This window comes from Hetaerina americana, unplaced genomic scaffold (genome assembly GCF_022747635.1).
Source record: "Hetaerina americana unplaced genomic scaffold, ioHetAmer1.1.p SCAF_20, whole genome shotgun sequence".
Lineage (NCBI taxonomy): Eukaryota > Metazoa > Arthropoda > Insecta > Odonata > Calopterygidae > Hetaerina > Hetaerina americana.
In genome coordinates, this window is record NW_027286764.1 from 6,879,709 (window position 1) to 6,898,018 (window position 18,310).

At 44.2% G+C, this 18,310-nt stretch overlaps 1 protein-coding gene across 1 annotated transcript in view; it reads right to left on the reverse strand.

The window, feature by feature from the left end:
- Prosap (SH3 and multiple ankyrin repeat domains prosap) overlaps nt 1-18,310 on the reverse strand; it is a 427,994-nt gene that overhangs the window by 141,482 nt on the left and 268,202 nt on the right. Inside the window, exon 5 of the mRNA XM_071586042.1 lies at nt 4,618-4,866. The gene's annotated coding sequence lies outside the window, so the exon portion shown is untranslated. The remainder of the gene's footprint in view (nt 1-4,617; nt 4,867-18,310) is intronic.

An 18,310-nucleotide genomic window follows, 5' to 3' on the forward strand; every position in this document is an offset into this window, starting at 1 on the left:
TTCACTGTCTCAATCAATGCCTCTCCCCCCCCCCCCCCCCTTCCGGTATACCACGGAAGGGTAATACGCTTAAAGCGGCCGAAAAGTGTACCGTCTTACAGAGAGCGTTGTCAGCAATGCAATATTTAACAGTGGAGAGGGAATAGCCTGGCCCGCAGATTTACTACAATGGAGGAGGCCTACTACCTATTATCATTGCAAAAGTCATCCCGGAGAAATTGACGCTGGTATGGCACCAAGAGGCGGGTGTTGGTGCCCTCATAACATCGGGTCGGACTCGCGCCCGCCACGAGTGGGGTCAGTCGTCTCGCTGAATTATCGAAATAATTGCTACACAGCAACGATGGAGCAGCATGACCATTAATCTCGAAAGGTTCGAGATTTTTGGAGAAGCACCACCTTCCGTAACTCATGCGCCCTCGTGACAACGCCTTTCCCCGTCAGATAATCACACTCCTCATTTTTCCGATGAGATTTTTCGGAGTACTTCTAATTAGAACAGGAAATGGGAGTACACCTTTGGTTTATTTTCGTTAAATGGGGATAAGCCTTTCAGGCCATTATTGAAGCCTTCCACCCTCTTTTTGGATTCAAATCGAGATATTCTTCCATTAGAGTAGCGTAATGTTAATGCATAAAACCATAGCATTTATTTAGATTAATTTTACATCGCTATTCAAGGTTTGTATAAAAGGTATCGGGAACATATTTCATGTTTGGCAACCAAACAAAAGCAGACCAACCAAAAGCTTATTCGGAGACAATGATCATGTTTAAGGGTGCTTATGGAGATGAAGAAATGTCCCAAATGATGATTTTTTTGCTTGCACAGGATGTTCCGGGAGGGTAGAGAGGAGGTTGACGATGATGAATAATTCCCCGGACATCCATCAACAACACAAGGTGATAAAAACGTGCAAAAATCGGGGCACATGCTCATTTCTGATTGACCCCTAAGAGTCAGGATGTTAGCAGAAGAGAGCAATATTCAGAAAACAACATTGCATTGCATTCTTACAGAGGACTTAGCCATGAGAAAGGTGTGCCCAGATGGTCCCCAAGGTGCTGTCGGAAGACTGCTTGTGTGACAGTGTTGCCTAGGACCTCTTAGACCACTGCGAAAGTGACCCTAATTTTTTACAATATGTGGCTACTCTTGACGAGACATAGGTACTTAAATACAACCACTTCAAGTACCTTTTTAGACCACTGGATTATTTCAAAGTGACTATGAAGTGCTGCCTGATTGAGGGTCTTGTTGATGCCATACAGGAAGCATACCACAACTGGCGGAGGCAATGGTACTCGTGTGTCGATACATATAGGGTATTCTTATGAAAAATTTTAGCAAATTGTACATACTTTGATCTCAACTTAAACTTTTTTTCCAGATTAACGAAACTTACTTTTGGGACAGACCTTGTATATTTAAGTTACCATTAGCACCGACTCCATCGAGGTCTTGGTTAGTTTGAAAGGGGTTGCTGTAATTTGAGGCGTTCGCATGAATATGGAACGGACTAGAGAACCGTGGACAAGAACCGGGAATAATCTCATAAAGATAAAATGTTAAGGCCTGGATTCGGGCGTCTCCTTGCGCAGAGTCATTTAAAGTGACGCATCCACCGCCCCCTCATCCCATTCCACGAGAGTGGCGAACAGGGTTCGGAGCAATTCATCCCGCCGGCGGAATGCACGGCTTTCACGACGTCGCGGCCTCAATTGGTCTCGGAGCTATAAAGCGCTCGTAATATCCTCTTTGATCGTCGGCGCATTATGCAAGAGGAGACCCTGATGAGTCTCCGAGAATGGCGACGAGGCGCCGCAGAGAACCGTCGAGCGCCAGTGTCGGACGCCAACGATCGCACGTCCCTACACCACAGTCGAGGGCACACCTACGTCACACCGCCCCACAATCCACTAAGGCGGAATGTGACACACACACAAACGACGCCCCATGTGCACACAATTACGAGTTTTGACGCGAGGCGATCAACAATATTAATGACACAAGGCGACGAGATTGCTCGAATGACATTTTTCCCATCACCAGAATGCCAACCACGGTCTAGTTGCTAATCTCAAACTTCCCAAAAAAATAAACAAAGAAGAAGTATTAACCTAACTCTTCTGGAGTCCATTTTATCTTTGGAATCATACATGCGATGTAATCTAGCCGCTCGCTTCGCATGCAAGAAGTAATATTTTAAACTTGCGCAGATAACAGCGCCGATTATCATTTTTATTCCTTTCGTCTAAGCTTTCTCAGTGACTCAAGAGTAAATTGCAAAATGACCGTAATTTCTCGGGTGTCGTGGAGGCCAATATTTTGGACATTACTCCAGTTATTTTAAGAGTTGATAAGACTGCGCTTGAACCGTAGCGAGTTCCAACGTACGATAAGTAATAGGTCCAAATGAGAGTGTTATGGAACGTACTAAAGTTTGATTAAGATCCAAAAAATGTATAAACTTGACATTTTTGCAGAGAGAGTTTATGGCCCAGTTGTGTAATGTCTCTTGGAACTAAAGATAAGTGTTAAATACGAAAATCATTCTTAAAACGTCTAGTTAAGACAAAATCGACCGTTGAATACCTCGTTGGCATTAAGACGGAGTTACGGAGGTTACCGTGTTTACGTTCACTCAGAAGTTGTCAAAATTGTTTATGACATCGGACTTGGTAACCTCCACGATAAGTAACGCATGGCGTTGACCTATGCCTGAATCAAACGAGACATTATATACCGGATTCACGTCGATAACTTAAAATAAAATAAGACACTTATAAACACTTAACTACTAAACGTGCATTAATTTGTCTCACAGACACACACACACGCACACACAAGAAAAATGTGTTATGCCAATACGTATAACGCAGACCAGGTGCAATACGGCGAGAACTCCAAATCAGATAGCTCAAGATAATTGAAATAATATCCAAAATTCAATTATCTGTACGCGGTTCTCAAAATTATGAAAATCTTTACGCCAGCATAATATGCCGCAAGCCGCCATAAGGATGTGTGGCGGAGGGTGTTAGATCACCACTCGTTAAAGAGAATAACACTGTATGCAAAAACCACGAATTCATGCAAATCTACACCCAGAGAGGCGTACATATTTATGCGAAAACTTTATTAAATTACACGCAAGGAAATATACATAATATGAACTAACATACACGTGCACCTACGAATATACCTTGTGTCAACGCAACGTTTAATCTTGTCCTGACTTGTACATTACATGTCTTTAATATTTCTATAGTGACTTTGTTTTCTTACTATTATGATTCCTAATTGTCCGGAAAAAAAGCGAATATTTGTATCGATCTCCCTTATCTGATCTTTGTAGCATAACCTATGTAAATAGTGTGGGGCCATAATAATTCCTTATCATTGTTAAACTCGCTTGTTCTGAACCTTTCTGAAAGCCTAGGTCTCGCTTGTTCTCTTCGTATTTCAAGTGGCTCCCAAAATGCTTTTTATCTATACGAGGGCGGTTCAATAAGTACCCGTGTTTGACGACAAAGAGCGTTCCGGAGGGAAGTATGTGTTATCATCGTGTGCTGCCATCTATCACACGACAGGGAAACAAATTTCAGACTGATTTAAAGTTTAGTTTGGATTTGGCAGCCATTCGAGTAAGACGTGTTTCGTGATTTTCGCTAAGATGGAAAAAGAGCAGTATCGTTCGGTAATTCGCTTTTTGTTTTTCGAAGGGAAGAAATGCGAGGAGATAAAAGCAAAATTGGATGCTGTTTATGGGGACACTTCGCCATCTTTGACCACAGTTGGATATTGGTTCAACGAATTTAAACGCGGGGGAACATCTGTTTTTGATGATGAGTGACCAGGACGCCCGGCAGACGTGGTTACTGAGGAAATAATTCAAAAAGTCCACGCCATGATTCTCGCTAATCGACGAACGAAAGTGCGTGAAGTAGCAGAGGCCGTGGGTGTGTCGACCGGAACGGCAATTAATATTTTACATGATAAGTTTGCGATGAAAAAATTGTAGGCCCAATGGGTGCCGCGATTGCTCACGGTGGACAAAAAGCTGATGAGTTGTCGCCGCCAAACTACATGAACTACGTTATGAATTGCTGCCACACCCCCCGTATTCGCCCAATCTGCCTCCCTGCGACGTTTTCTTATTCCCTAACATGAAGAAATGGCTCGCGGGAAAAAAATTAGCTCAAACGAGGAAGTTATCGCCGAGACAGAGGCGTATTTTGGAGAGTTCGGCAAATCCTATTTTTTGGAGGGGTTAAAAAAATGGCCGGAACGTTGGGAGAAGTGTATCTTTCTAAAAGGGGATTGATTATGTTGAAAAAAAAATATGTTTTTGAAGAAATGGTTTCTTCATTTCTAACAAGGGTACTTATTGAACCACCCTCGTACATGCGTTCCAGAGGAATGAAACTAATTAATTCCTTTCGACATTTGCGCCAGGTGAGGCGACGCATGGCCGGAATTGAAATGATGGCAGAGCGAGCCACCGAAACGTCGCTCGCTGCGAATCCCGAGTAGAATTCGGAGGGCCGGTGCCCCCCGCAATGAAGGGTCCAAAGGGACCCGGGCGAGCGACAAATGCAGACGGTGCCCCTCACCTCCGTCGTCCGGCAAGGGTCGCCTGCGAGGATCTCGCTCCCAACAACGGCGGCCATGGTAGCCGACCTCCTCCGGGTGGGGTCCCGCGGCGTCCGGCACATCCGGAACACCCCGATCACTTACTGACGGACACACTCGAACGCGAAGGACTCTCGAAAGACACACGTGGGGTCACAAACGCGGCCAGCAGAAGGGGACGTCCTCGGCGGCGGGAGAGACGCCTATCCGGCGATCGTCTCAACAACTCCCTGGAGAAAGGGAAAGAAAAAGCGAGGATTAGATTCCATCCAGTCCACCACCGTGGCCACAATTCCATTTAACACGGTCTCACGAAATTCATAGGCAAACCCCTCAAATGAGATATTTCAGCACAATCTGGGGCATCCATCTGTTCATAACGGCACGCATAATTTAAAGAGAAACTAAGAGTAGGAACTTCGCGTCCGAACAGCAGATTTTCCTGAGATTGCGCACTATCAAATATGGGAAATGCGATCGAAAAGGTTTAGAAATAACTGATTCCTAACTAAACACCAGAGCTACCATCGATTCCGATGTTTGCGAGCGTTTTAAGCATTAAAATCCATACAAACTAATAGATTTGTGGAAGTTCCAGCCCTAATATTGTCCAGGATCAACAAAACGGGGCAGTTTTATTTCGATACATTAATCTCATCCACTTGGAGGCATCGCAGAGTAGATTACGATGGTACTTAGCCGTTGAAGAATAACACCGCGACGGCATTGAAGTGGCACCTGGAAGCAATGGGTGTCCATTATGTGGAGGGGTTGAACCGTGCTGTCTATTTACTTGGCAAATCCATTAATTGGATATTTAACAATACAGCCAGGTATCGATGCACTTTGGTTGACCGTTGACTTTCACCGAGCAACAAATCACAGCGCCTCACCAAAAATACTCTTATTAAAAAATACAAATATTACGTCAGAAAATTATGACAATTGGCCAATTCAAGTATGTTCAGACATGAGATTGAGTACCAATAGAGGGGTATATTTCCGCCGTTTCCGATCTATTCGATAATCCATTACACGGGCAATCGACTGAATCACTCGCCCAGCGAAAAACGGTGCGAAGCCTCCCTCCATGATGTCTCGTCAGGGATCAGTTTGAGTCGACGTCATCGTCGAGGGGCGTTCACAGTAAAATGCCCGGGCCCTAATGGGCATCCGAGTTGGCTGGGATATTTGCGATCCGGCCGTTAAAATCCGCAAGCGTGGATTATACTATATATTAGCTGCTATACTAGATTATATTAGAGATAAATTAGATCGATTCGAATCCACCAGGAGACGCCAGTCGCTTTGACCCTGGATATCCGAAACTTATCCATTCGGAGAGTAAGACTACGCGTATTACTCATGCATGGGTAAATTATGTGACCGAAGAATTTCGCCATACGTACCAACACGCTATTGGATATCTGCCGCATTTTCCATGCAAATATCATGGCAATGATTCAATAACAACGGAAGGAGTCATTAGGACGGGGTATTGACACTAGAGCAAATTACGCTGAGCTTTACGATAAGGACGATGATTTTTCACGTTGAACTCGCGAAATTCTTAACCGGATGGAAAAATGCACAAAGTGCGATGAGCGAGACCCTTTCACCAGCTGATTCGAAAAGAGGATAAAAGCAAAAAAAAGGATATTCATGAGAGAGGATCTGGATTCTCTACGAAAAAGAGAAGATTCTGTGATCCTGAGAACCCAATTTGAAGGTCGGATATAATATGTAATAATACGCCAGGTTCAATGTAAATCCACAGGGAGAACACACTTAATAAGGTCGTCGAAACAGGGCACAGCAACAGCCGAACAGTCTGAAATTACATCAATATTTGCAACCCAGGGAGGAAATCGTTGAGCGAGGGTAACGCCTAGGTATTTAATTGAGTCCACACATTCCACTACGATGGCAAATCGCCCCTAAACCAACACAGCAGGGTGGCAGTATCAACAGTAGCCAACACACTTCAATTTTTCGTAGCCCGGGGGGAGATAATTACTCATCTGTATAAACTCCGACTGAAATGACCCTATTATCCGTTTAAAACATACAACGTATGTATAATAATAAGAATAGATTACAATTTTCCCTCACGTGTGCGCCAAGTGTCGAATTCAGACCGTCGGTTAAGTGCGCGCATGGTCGCAAAAGCAGATCCTTTCCCCCGTATCTCATTCATGAACAGCCCATTTCCAATCAATGCCATTTACTGAGTAGAACCAATCTTTCTCCCAATGACATGTTCTCTTCCTCCCATAAAATATCAATGCCTCTCCGTGAGTTTTCATTTATGTTGGTCTACTATTTCAATTCCTTTCCATACCAATACCTGAATCAAAAACTCAATTGTACTCTCTTTCTCTAACCCCAAACACCAAATGCAAACGTATACAAAATGGTGTAACATATTACAGTTTTCAGTATTTTTCTTTACATATTTACCTAAGGTTCCTCTCATCAACTCTTTCCTCATTGTTTGTTTCTTTATCTTGCATCACTGTCCTAACAAAACTCCTCGTACTTAGAAGAACTGGACAACCTGCTAGAGGTAGTTATTTAGAAGACATGATCGCCGCAAAGGCTAACACGGGATGGCTTCGAAACCTTCGATTGTAGACGAATAATAACGTTCCAATCGGTGATAGATGAAGAGAGATAAGAGAAGGCATAGAGGAGAAAAGGATAGAAAAATGCTAAGCAAAACGCTAAGAAAGGAAATGATAAATCAATTGATAGGAAAAACTTGAGACATAATTCACGGATTTATTTATGTGGAATCAGACCCAAGGGGAAGAGCGGGTCGATGCGGGGGGGGGTGTAGCGAATGAGTAGACGGGAAGTCGGAAGGGCAGTAAGTAGGGGCGAGTTCTAGCACCCGTCCAGTTATTGAGAATGAAGGCCAGTTGACCACCATCGGATTAAGTGGGCGATTAAGACAGCCGATTTGTTTTCGGCTAGCGAGTGACTACGTGGCTCGCTAATGACCACCGAGAGACATGGCGACGCCAGGCGCTGGTGCCGTTCCACGCACTCTTCGCATAATTGGATTGAGACACACGGCGTCCTAAAAAATGAAAAATGTCTCCGCTCGCGAAAATTCTCCGCCGTCCTCCATCGATCGCCTCTCACCGGATCTCCATGACGACGGAATAATTAGCGAGGGGAGCGAGCGCCTCACTACACGGCGACGGAAGGGAAGGCTACAGACGCAACCAAGACAAGTGAACGGCGTCACCCGCAACACCACGTCACGCGGCGTTACTATAGAAAGCAGGCACGAGAAGTGAGTGCATTTAGGACATCGTCCAGAAACAGGAGATTTAGAAATTTTAGAGACGCAGCCGCCTCATTGATTGCTCTATTATCCTTTCCTCGAGTCGTTGTCCATTTATTTAGAGGGTGAAACAGCTCCCTAACGCTATCTCTTGGTCAAAGAATCGGGGCACTTGGTTGCATAAACCCCCACAGATTTCAGTATAAATTACGTTTCCTCGGTAGCTCACATGGTTGAGAGCATCGGCCCCGGCAAGTCGAAAGATCCGTGGTTAAAGTCCCGGTCAAGAAAATACTTCTCCACTTGTGATCTGCTTGATTCCACCTTTCCCGTCTCTCCTGTGTTCGTCCGTTGTGTGTTCCTATCCCTTTTCCTTATATCTATTTCCATGTTAATGAATATTTGTTCGCCATGTGGCGTGTTTTTCGTGTTATATATATATATATATATATATATATATATATATATATATATATATATATATATATACACATTTATACACATATATATGCGTGTGCGTGTAAGTAAAAACAGTATTAGTAAACACTAATAGAAGCTTTCACAAGGAGGAGGGTATTGATGACAGAGACATTGAGTAAGGATGTAAAGAAAAGACTCGTTAAAACTTGGATATGGAGCGTAGTTATGCATGGCGCGGAAACATGGTCATTGAATTAGGATGATGGGCGTAGATTGGAGGCTTTTGAAATGTGGGGGTGGAGAACAAGTACGGAGAAGGTGAAGTGGACCGAAAGGAAAACAAAGGAGGAAGTGCTGGGTATGGTGGTGGAGGGGAGGGGATTGTTGGGAGGGATCATAACAAGACATAAAAAATGGATGCGAAGGATATTGATCGGTAGTGGGGCGATGAGGACTGCGACAGAGGAGAGAATGCTGGGAAAATGGGGAAGGAGTAGGAATAGGATAGGGATGTTGGACGGAATGAATGGAGGGAGGAAGTACGCAGAGTTGAAGAGGGGCCTGTTGTGGAGTAGGATGTTGGGCTGTGTTTTGCTAGGAGAGACACGAGAATTCCCGCTGTTCTTAATAGCTAAATATTTATTTGGTGGTTGTGTCCATCGAATATCCACTTCAACCGGTAGATAACCTATAATAATTATATAATTAATTTCACTGGAGGTTTAATGGTAAGGAATACGGAAGGGGGGGGTTGAAGATAAGATGAGGGTTTTGTGGACACTTATAAGTGGCGCCAGAGACGGAGGGGGGGACACGTCGGAATGAGGAGGTACGAGTTTGTATTCGTTATTTCTTAAGGCGTAAAGCTCCTTTAGGTCCAGGTGGAGATAAGACGACTGAGATTATCAAGGCGGAGTATTTCGGTCGGAGAAATGCGTCTGGTAGTGCGAGGCAGGACTTAATACCTAAGTATTTCGCTGAGGTCCCGGCGTTTGCTGGTTGCTGGGTGTTGGAGGCCCTCCGTGTAGCTGTGGGGAGGAGACCTTATGCCATAATGGCCGCGTACGGGGTGGGAGAATAATATGGAGCGTTTAGCGCAGGATGGATAACAACGGCGAAAATTGAAGTTTTGTTAACGTTCCGTTGGATTTTCGTGTACAGAAGTGGCGAATGTATTACTTTTGATGCGACTGTCTACGCCTGAGAACGTTACACTTAGATTCAAAAATGAAGAAGTGAAAGTTATGAGATTTGCAAATAGAGGTGAATAGATTTTCACGCCCGTGCCGCCGAGGAAGGAAGATTTTGTCGATGCACGAGTCTAGGAGAGAGGTTTGATGTTTTGGTTTTGTTGGCAAGTGTTTTTAAGAGTGGCTGGGCATAGGGGAGCCCCTGGCGGAGCCCTTTATTTGAAGAAAAATGTTTTCTCTCCCACGCGCGTCACAAATGCATGGGCAGACACCCCGCCATCTGTGGAGGCGGGTCGGGGTGAGCGCGAACGTAGCATAGATTCGCACGATCGACTGAAGCAGCAGCCCCAAAGAGGGCAAGGGGGGGTGGAGGATATATTTTCGGCGGTGGAGATGAAGGCGCATCTCGCGGGCGGTCGGCCTTGGCTTACTTCCCCCCGCCCTTTCTCCCTCGGACACACATACCGCAGACGCACGCGAAAATAATAAAAGAGAAGCAATTTGCGCCCGAGCAGCTCGCCGACGCAAATGCCGCCGTCGACGCATATTAAGTGGCCGCTCGACTCCGCCTGGCCAGTTAGGACTCGGAGCGAATGCCGCCCCTAGCAGCGCGGTCGCAGGGCCGGCACCAAGTAGCACGCCTTAGTACTGTGTGAACTCTATCATCAACTACCAAACCGACCTTCGGGTCGATTACTGTGTTTTAACATGTAAATAAACGGTGTCAGTCGGTTTATACATTCATACGGCATAGGCCAGTGTCCGCGTGTACCCTGATGAAGGTGGCTGGGACAACCGAATCATGGAAATGAGTTATGATTGAACCTAATGAACCTTTAGTTTTACTATTATTAATTGCTAGTAAGCATCAAGTATTAGTGAACACCATAAAGGCGCTACCTTTATTATATATCTTCGAAAAAGAACGCTCTTCGGCGACGGCACAAATACATAAATATATTGTTAAGACATTTAAGAAACAAAAAAAAAGGGATGGCCGTGCCTCCACCTCGGTGTCCTGGAAGAGAATTTCCTTTCCAACTATCCTCTGCAACCCCTCCTGTGGCTCCGATACATTGATGACATCTTTCTACTCTGGCCACACAGCATAGATTCCCTCAGTTCCTTCATCTCCCAACTCAATGATTCCTCATCTCTGTCTTTCACCTCGACCATTTCATTCTCTCAGATCACCTTCCTCGATGTCAATATTTCCCTTAGCAATAACAAATTCCTGACCTCTGCTCACACTAAACCTACTAATAAGCAGCAATATCTTCATTACAGCAGTTGTCACCTAGCGGTCCTTCCCTTACTCCCTCTCTATCCGCGGTCACCGTATTTGCAACCATCCCGAAACCCTTAACAAATACCTCAACAACCTTCACCACTTCCTCCTCCAACGAGGATACCCTGATTCTCTCCTCCATAAAAAAATACTCAATGATTCCTATACCCCCAAGCCTGCCTCAACCACAGACTCCCAGCCTCTCTCAATCTGTACTACCTACTTCCCAAGCATTCAGTCTCTCAAATTCATCCTCAAAGACCTATTCCCCATCCTAAAAAATCATCTTCATACGGCCCGCCAACCTAGCAGATATCCTCAAATCCACCAAGCCGCTCTCAAAATCCCCTCACACCCCCAGAGCCATACCCACTCCATGTCATCGAGGAAGCTGTAAAACCTGCCCTATTTTCACCACTCCACCCCATTCCATCCCACCATTTAACTCTCTCCCGCCCTTCCCCCACTCCTGTTGCACTTCCAAGAATGTTGTTTATCTTCTAACCTGTACACTCTGCCCGGCCTTTTACATAGGCCAATGTTCCCCACCCCTGAACCTTAAGATAAACAACCACCGCGCCTCGTGCAATCACTCCTCCCCGTCCGCGGGTCTCCCCATCCCTAAACATGCTTCCCATCATAATGCCCCTTTTAACCAGGGCTACAATGTTTCCGTCCTAACGTCCCTTCCCAAATCCGATAACCCTATAGAATCAAAAACTCTTGAAATGGCATTCATTTGGCTCGGTATGGCCTATCAGCATCCGGGCCTCAATGTCGCTCACTGATGGGAATGGCCTGAATTGCCACTTTGTGGAAGCGATGCATATCGGAGAGTTGAATACTTTGTTTTTCCGCATGAGTTTTGGTGTGCGCGGCCTTTCTTTTGACTTACAGGGTCTTGATCACGACTTTGTAAGCTGAAACCTGGGCCTCGCATGTTGCAATAGTTGCGGTGAGCAGATTGTTTTATTTTCCGATTTTGTGTCAATTCCACCTCCTCCCTCTCCCTCCTTCCCTATCTCCGCTCCCCTCTAGCCGCTCCTCTCCCCAACCATTCCTCTCCCCCTCCTCCGCCTCCCGTTCTCCCCATCCCCTGGTCCCCTTCCCTTTCTCTCGTACCCCTCACCCCTACTGTTCCAGCAGTCATTACTTCTATATCTTCCGATAAAGACGGAGCGGAATTCCGTCGAAATGACCAAGAAATAACGTGTGAGTGATCTTTTTATGTGTTTCTATATTATATATATATATATATATATATATATATATATATATATATATATATATATATATATATATATATATACATATTTTTTTTTATTTTTTGGGTACCAGGCCTTTCTGAGAAACCATACACATTACAGGGAAATAAAACTGCCCCCCTACCCTGCTGTGTGAATTTCACACGCCGTCGGGCTTAGTACTGGGTGATCTCTACCAACACCTACTACACCGACCTTCGGGTTGATTACTGTGTTTATGGTTATATACATTCATATACATATATAAATATATAAAAACACAGATGTAGATTTTTAGACTATAGAGGCACAAAGGAAGGACACTCACAATACGTTATTTGACGTTTCGACAGCTCGGCCGTCGTCTATATCGACAGTATATATATATATATATATATGTGTATATATATATATATGTATATATATATATATATGTATATATATACATATATATATACATATATATATATACATCCCCTCCCCGGATTACAACCTTGACGTGGTGGAAGGGCTTGTGCGTTCCGATGACCCCTAGAGCTGTACTGGCGGGAGTAATAAAAATTGCTCCTGGTAGGGTCACCCATGCCAGATAGGTCGAAGGTTAGGAGACAGACGAAAGGTAGTCCACGCAGCGTCTGTTCCTCAGTGAGGCGGCTGCAATGGCGTCTGACCCCAGTGGGGCGGCCAGTAAGTGATGGTGTCACGTTAAAAACACTATTGAGGAAGGCAACGGGAAACCACCTCAATTATCATTCTCAAGAACAATGTGATGGACAATAGAGATATTTTGAGTCCTGGCAACCACGGGGCTCGGCCCAATCGGCCGTGTGTCGTGCCCGGCAGCGGGGGAGGCAAGGCTTCCGCGGTCGTCATCCCACGAAACCCTTGCAAGGAAAACCAGCAGCAGCAGGACAGAAGACGCAGGAGAAGAAGACCAAATTAGTTAGAATAGGAACGTGGAATGTTAGGACAATGATGAGGACGGGGAAATTGGACAATGTTAAACGAGAGATGGAAAGGGGAAATATAGATATTTTAGGTCTATGCGAGGTGAGATGGAAAGATAGCGGGGATTACTGGAGTGATAAGTATAGAATAATATACAGCGGTGGGGACGAGAGCCAACGAGGGGTTGCCATAGTATTAAATGAAGAGGTAGGAAGAAGCGTAGTCAACATAGAGCAGGTAAATGATAGAATACTACTAGTGGAGATAAAAGCAGAACCGACGAACTTAGTTATTATCCAGGTATACATGCCACCGAGCAACCATAAGGAAGAAGAGGTCGATAGGATATACGATCAGTTAGAGGACATGATTGCATGTGTTCCTGCAGGGAAACATTTGATAGTGATGGGGGATTGGAATGCGACAGTAGGCGAAGGAAGAGTTGGTGATGAGGTGGGGGACTACGGTTTAGGCACGAGGAATGACCGCGGGGAGAAAGCAGTTGAGTTCTGCAGGAGACAGGGGTTAGTTATCACCAACACTTGGTTCAGACACCACAAAAGACGCAGGTATACATGGAAAATGCCAGGTGACTCGGGAAGATATCAGCTAGATTATATCCTGGTTAGACACAGGTTTAGGAACAGTGTGATAAATTCCCACAGCTTCCCGGGAGCGGATGCGGACTCAGACCACAATTTAGTTGTTATGAAATGTAGCGTACGTTTTAAAAAGATAAGGCAGGGGCGGCGAGGTAGAAAATGGAATGTAGAAGCATTAAATGGGTTGAAAAAGAAGGAATACAAACAGGCGGTAGAGAAAATCATGGAGGACGGTAAAGAGCTAAGTACTATTGAAGAAAAATGGGAATGTATCAAAAAAGGGTTGTCTAAAGCGGCAAAAGACACTATTGGAACCGTTAACGCTAAAAGGACTCGTAAACCATGGATCACGGATGAGATGATTACAAAAATGGATGAGCGGCGAAAATGGAAGAATATAAATACAGAATTAGGCAAAATGAAGTACAAAGAATTGAACAATAAATTGAGGCGGGCAACAAATAAAGCAAAGGAAGCATGGTGGAAGACGCAGTGCGAGAATATGGAAAGTCTGCAGAGGAAGGGGGAAATCGGTGCGCTTTACAGCATAGTTAAATCTTTATCGGGAAGTAAGAAAGGGAGATCAACGATAGCAGTTAGAGATAAGGCCGGTAAGGTAATAGTTGACGCAGGAAAGATCCAAGAGAGATGGAAGGAACATGTAGAAGAACTGTATAGTAAAGAGCTTAGACCAACAAAGTTAGACATTGAAAAGGAACATGACGTAGAGGAAGATAGCTTAGGTCCAGGCATACTAGACAATGAGATAGAAAGGGCATTAAGGGAGATGAAACTAAATAAGGCCGTGGGGGTAGATAACATTCCCGTGGAACTTTTGAAATGCTTGGGAAAATGTGGGAGGAAGAGGCTATATGGGCTGATCCGTAGTATTTATGAGGAGGGAATCTGGCCGGAAGACTTTGTGAGATCAGTTTTAGTTCCTATTCCGAAAAAGGTAAAGGCCACGTCATGTGAGGACTATAGGACAATTAGTTTGATATCCCACGCAGCTAAGGTTGTTCTCAGGATCATAAACAAAAGGATAGAGAGTAGGGCAAATGATTACTTAGGGGATGATCAGTTTGGGTTTAGAAAGGGGAGAGGTACGCGTGATGCCATTGCAGTCATGAGATTATTAATCGAGAGGAATATAGAACACAACCAGGAGGTATTTGCCTGTTTCGTAGATTTCGAAAAAGCGTTTGATAGAGTAAATTGGGAAAAACTAATGAGTATATTGCAGAAAATAGGAATAGATTGGAGGGAAAGGAGGCTAATCCGCAACCTGTACATGTCTCAGACTGCTCAGGTGAGGGTGGGAAACGGGGAGTCAGGATGGGCAGTGTTAGGAAGGGGTGTAAGGCAGGGTTGCCCATTATCAACGTTGCTGTTCAACCTGTACGCAGAAGAAATGATCAAAGAGGCATGGGAAGAACTCGAGGTAGGAATGAAAGTGGGCGGGGAATTCGTAAAATCAGTTAGGTTTGCTGATGACCAAGCTTTAGTTTGTCAGTCAGCCAAGGGGCTGCAAGCATTGCTTAGTGAATTGGAAATTCAGTGCGACAGGTATGGGATGAGAATCAATATTAATAAAACAAAGGTTATGCGATTTTCTAGAAAGAAAAAGGCCAAGCTTAACATTAAAATAGGAGGGCAAAAGCTAGAGCAGGTAGAACAGTTTACGTATCCCGGTAGTGTTTTGGACCAACACGGTCAAAGTAGTAGGGACGTAAGGAGAAGAATTGCGCTAGGCAAAGAGGCTTTCACAAGGAGGAGGGAGTTGATGACAGGGACTTTGAGTAAGGATGTTAAGAAAAGACTCGTAAAAACCTTTATGTGGAGCGTAGTTATGCACGGTGTGGAAACGTGGTCATTGAAGCAGGAGGATAGACGTACGATTGGAGGCTTTTGAAATGTGGGTGTGGAGAAGAATGGAGAAGGTGAAATGGACAGAGAAGAAAACAAATGAGGAAGTACTTGGTATGGTGGGCGAAGAGAGGGGTTTGTTGGGAGCAATCCTATGGAGGCAGGAAAAGTGGATGAAGGGGGTGTTGACCGGCAGTGGGATGTTGAAGACTGTGATAGAGGGTAGAATGTTGGGCAAAAGAGGAAAGGGAAGGAACAGGATAGGGTTGTTGGACGGGATGAAGGGAGGAAGGAAGTACTCAGAGATGAAGAGGGACCTGATATAGAGTAGGATGATTGATTTTGTGTTTTGTTAGGAGTAATAAAATATTTGTTTGGTAGTTGTGTCAGTCCAAAAACCTACCTTAACCGGTAGATTACTTAAAAAAAAATATATATATACATATATATATACATATATATACATATATATATACATATATATACATATATATATATACATATATATATATACATATATATACATATATATATACATATATATATATATCTATATATATATATACATATATATACATATATATATACATATATATATATCTATATATATATATATATATATATACACATATATATACATATATATATGTGTATATGTATACATATATATATATATATATACTGTCGATATATACATATATATATATGGTATACATATATATACATATTTCTGGTATATATATACATATATATACTATATATTTAATTTTATTTTATTTATTCAGTATAAGTCCGAAAACAGCGCATTCTGGCCTTTACATCGAACTATTAACAACGATAACAATGATCACATTTACAAACACCCAAGCCCTAGGTGGAGGACTCACCCAGGCGGGAATCGAACCCGCGACCCTTGGAATGGCAGACGAGGACGTTACCCCGCCGCCACCGGGGTCGGCAGTATATACCATATATATATATATATATATATATATATATATATATATATATATATATATATATATATATACCATAAACACAGCAATGAACTCGAAGGTCGGTTTAGTAGGTGATGGTAGAGATCACCCAGTACTAAGCCCTATACGGCGTGTGAAAATTCACACATCAGGGTAGGGGGCGGCCAGTTCCTTTCCCTGTGCCGGTTATGGTTTCCCAGTAAGACCTGGTACCCGAAAATTCACATATCTTGGGTGGAGCTGCAGGTGCCCAGAGTGCCTTGCCTGGGAATCGAACTCGGGGCCCTCCGGTCAGCAGTCCAACGCTCTACCCACTGGACTACCGCTACCCCATACATACTATATACTATATACATATGCGATTATGAGAAAGAGCGGATGTCATCATCGTGTATCTCGGTTGTGTTTTTCCAGACGCACAATCAAGCGGTGACTAATGAAAATCTTGCGCAATTTTAAACGAGCAATTCAACTGGCTTGCGTTTCATACGGAGATAAGAGTTGAATTGAGCGGAAAGTGGAATGGTTCGCGAAATAATCACATTCCAGTTTTTCCTGTGTAACCGGAGGAGAGTGAGGGAGAGATACCCGGCGCACATGGCTCACGTCTCGCTGAATCAACTGTTTCCGGATAGCCAACCGCCCGCGTAGTATCCCGCCGCCGCCCCCGGAGCGGAGCGAAGCGCGGGCACACAGGGGGCGCGGGGGAGGAGGGGGTTATTTATTTTATTTTTTTATTTATTAATTCATGTACGCTGAATGCCACCGCTTGGGTTAGTGGCAGGGGGTGAACACACACCACACTCTTAAGTGTGTTTCACCCAGACCTTTCGTGAACACCAATCGCGACCTCCAGTGGAACTGCGAAATGGTGGGAAATTCAAATTGAAATTTATCCGGATTTAAGCAATATACCCATGCCCTAATTTTTTGTTCGCTTTCTCATATATTCCCCGTATGTGTTTCACCCAGGAGAGTTCGTGAGTGAGGGTAACGCCTAGGTATTCAATTGAGTCTACACGTTCCATTTCGGTGTTCCCGAGGCAGTAGGCGTTCGGGAGGGTATTGCTCTTTTTTCTAAAATGCATCACAGCCCAACCCCAGATATTTTTATCCATGCCATATACTTTTAGCTTTGCAAGTAGTTTACTACGAGGTTCTTTGTCGAAGGCTTTCTTAAAATCTAGAAATAACGCGTCCACTGGAATATTGCTCTCTTCCGAAATAAGAATATCATGTATAAAAAGAGCAAGTTGTGTCTCGCAGGATCTACCTTTTCGGAAACCGTGCTGATTTTCCATTAATAACTGCTGATTATTGAGTTGTCTCACGATCGGAATAGCAACTATATGATCCACAACCTTACACAAAAAAGATGTGAGGGAAATAGGTCCGTAATTGCTGGATACCTCCTTGTCTCCGTTTTCAAATGCGGATGTTTCGTTAGCCGTTGTTCAATCCCTGGGAACCTAGTTATCTATCAGAGACATTTTCAGCGGTTGTTATAGGGGGGGGGGAGGGGGAATGGTTTCTTTTCTGAAACGAGGGGATTGGATGAACATCGGCTGGCATTGTGAGTGTGATATGCCCATCCGATGGCGGCAACGCGACCTTCATTAAATTGGAATTCATTCTATCAACGATTACTATTTTCACGCGTTTAAAACGGCAAATGCGATCTCAATTATTATTATGATCTCGTGTATGGAGACGACTCAAGATACCGTAGCACCATTACCTCCGAAAGGCGGACACCGCGATAACACGACGCGGGTGCGCCGACGAAGCGCGTATCTCCGACCGCCAGGCGCTCTCTATACCTCAGCCCTGAAGCAGAAGCCTCGTCA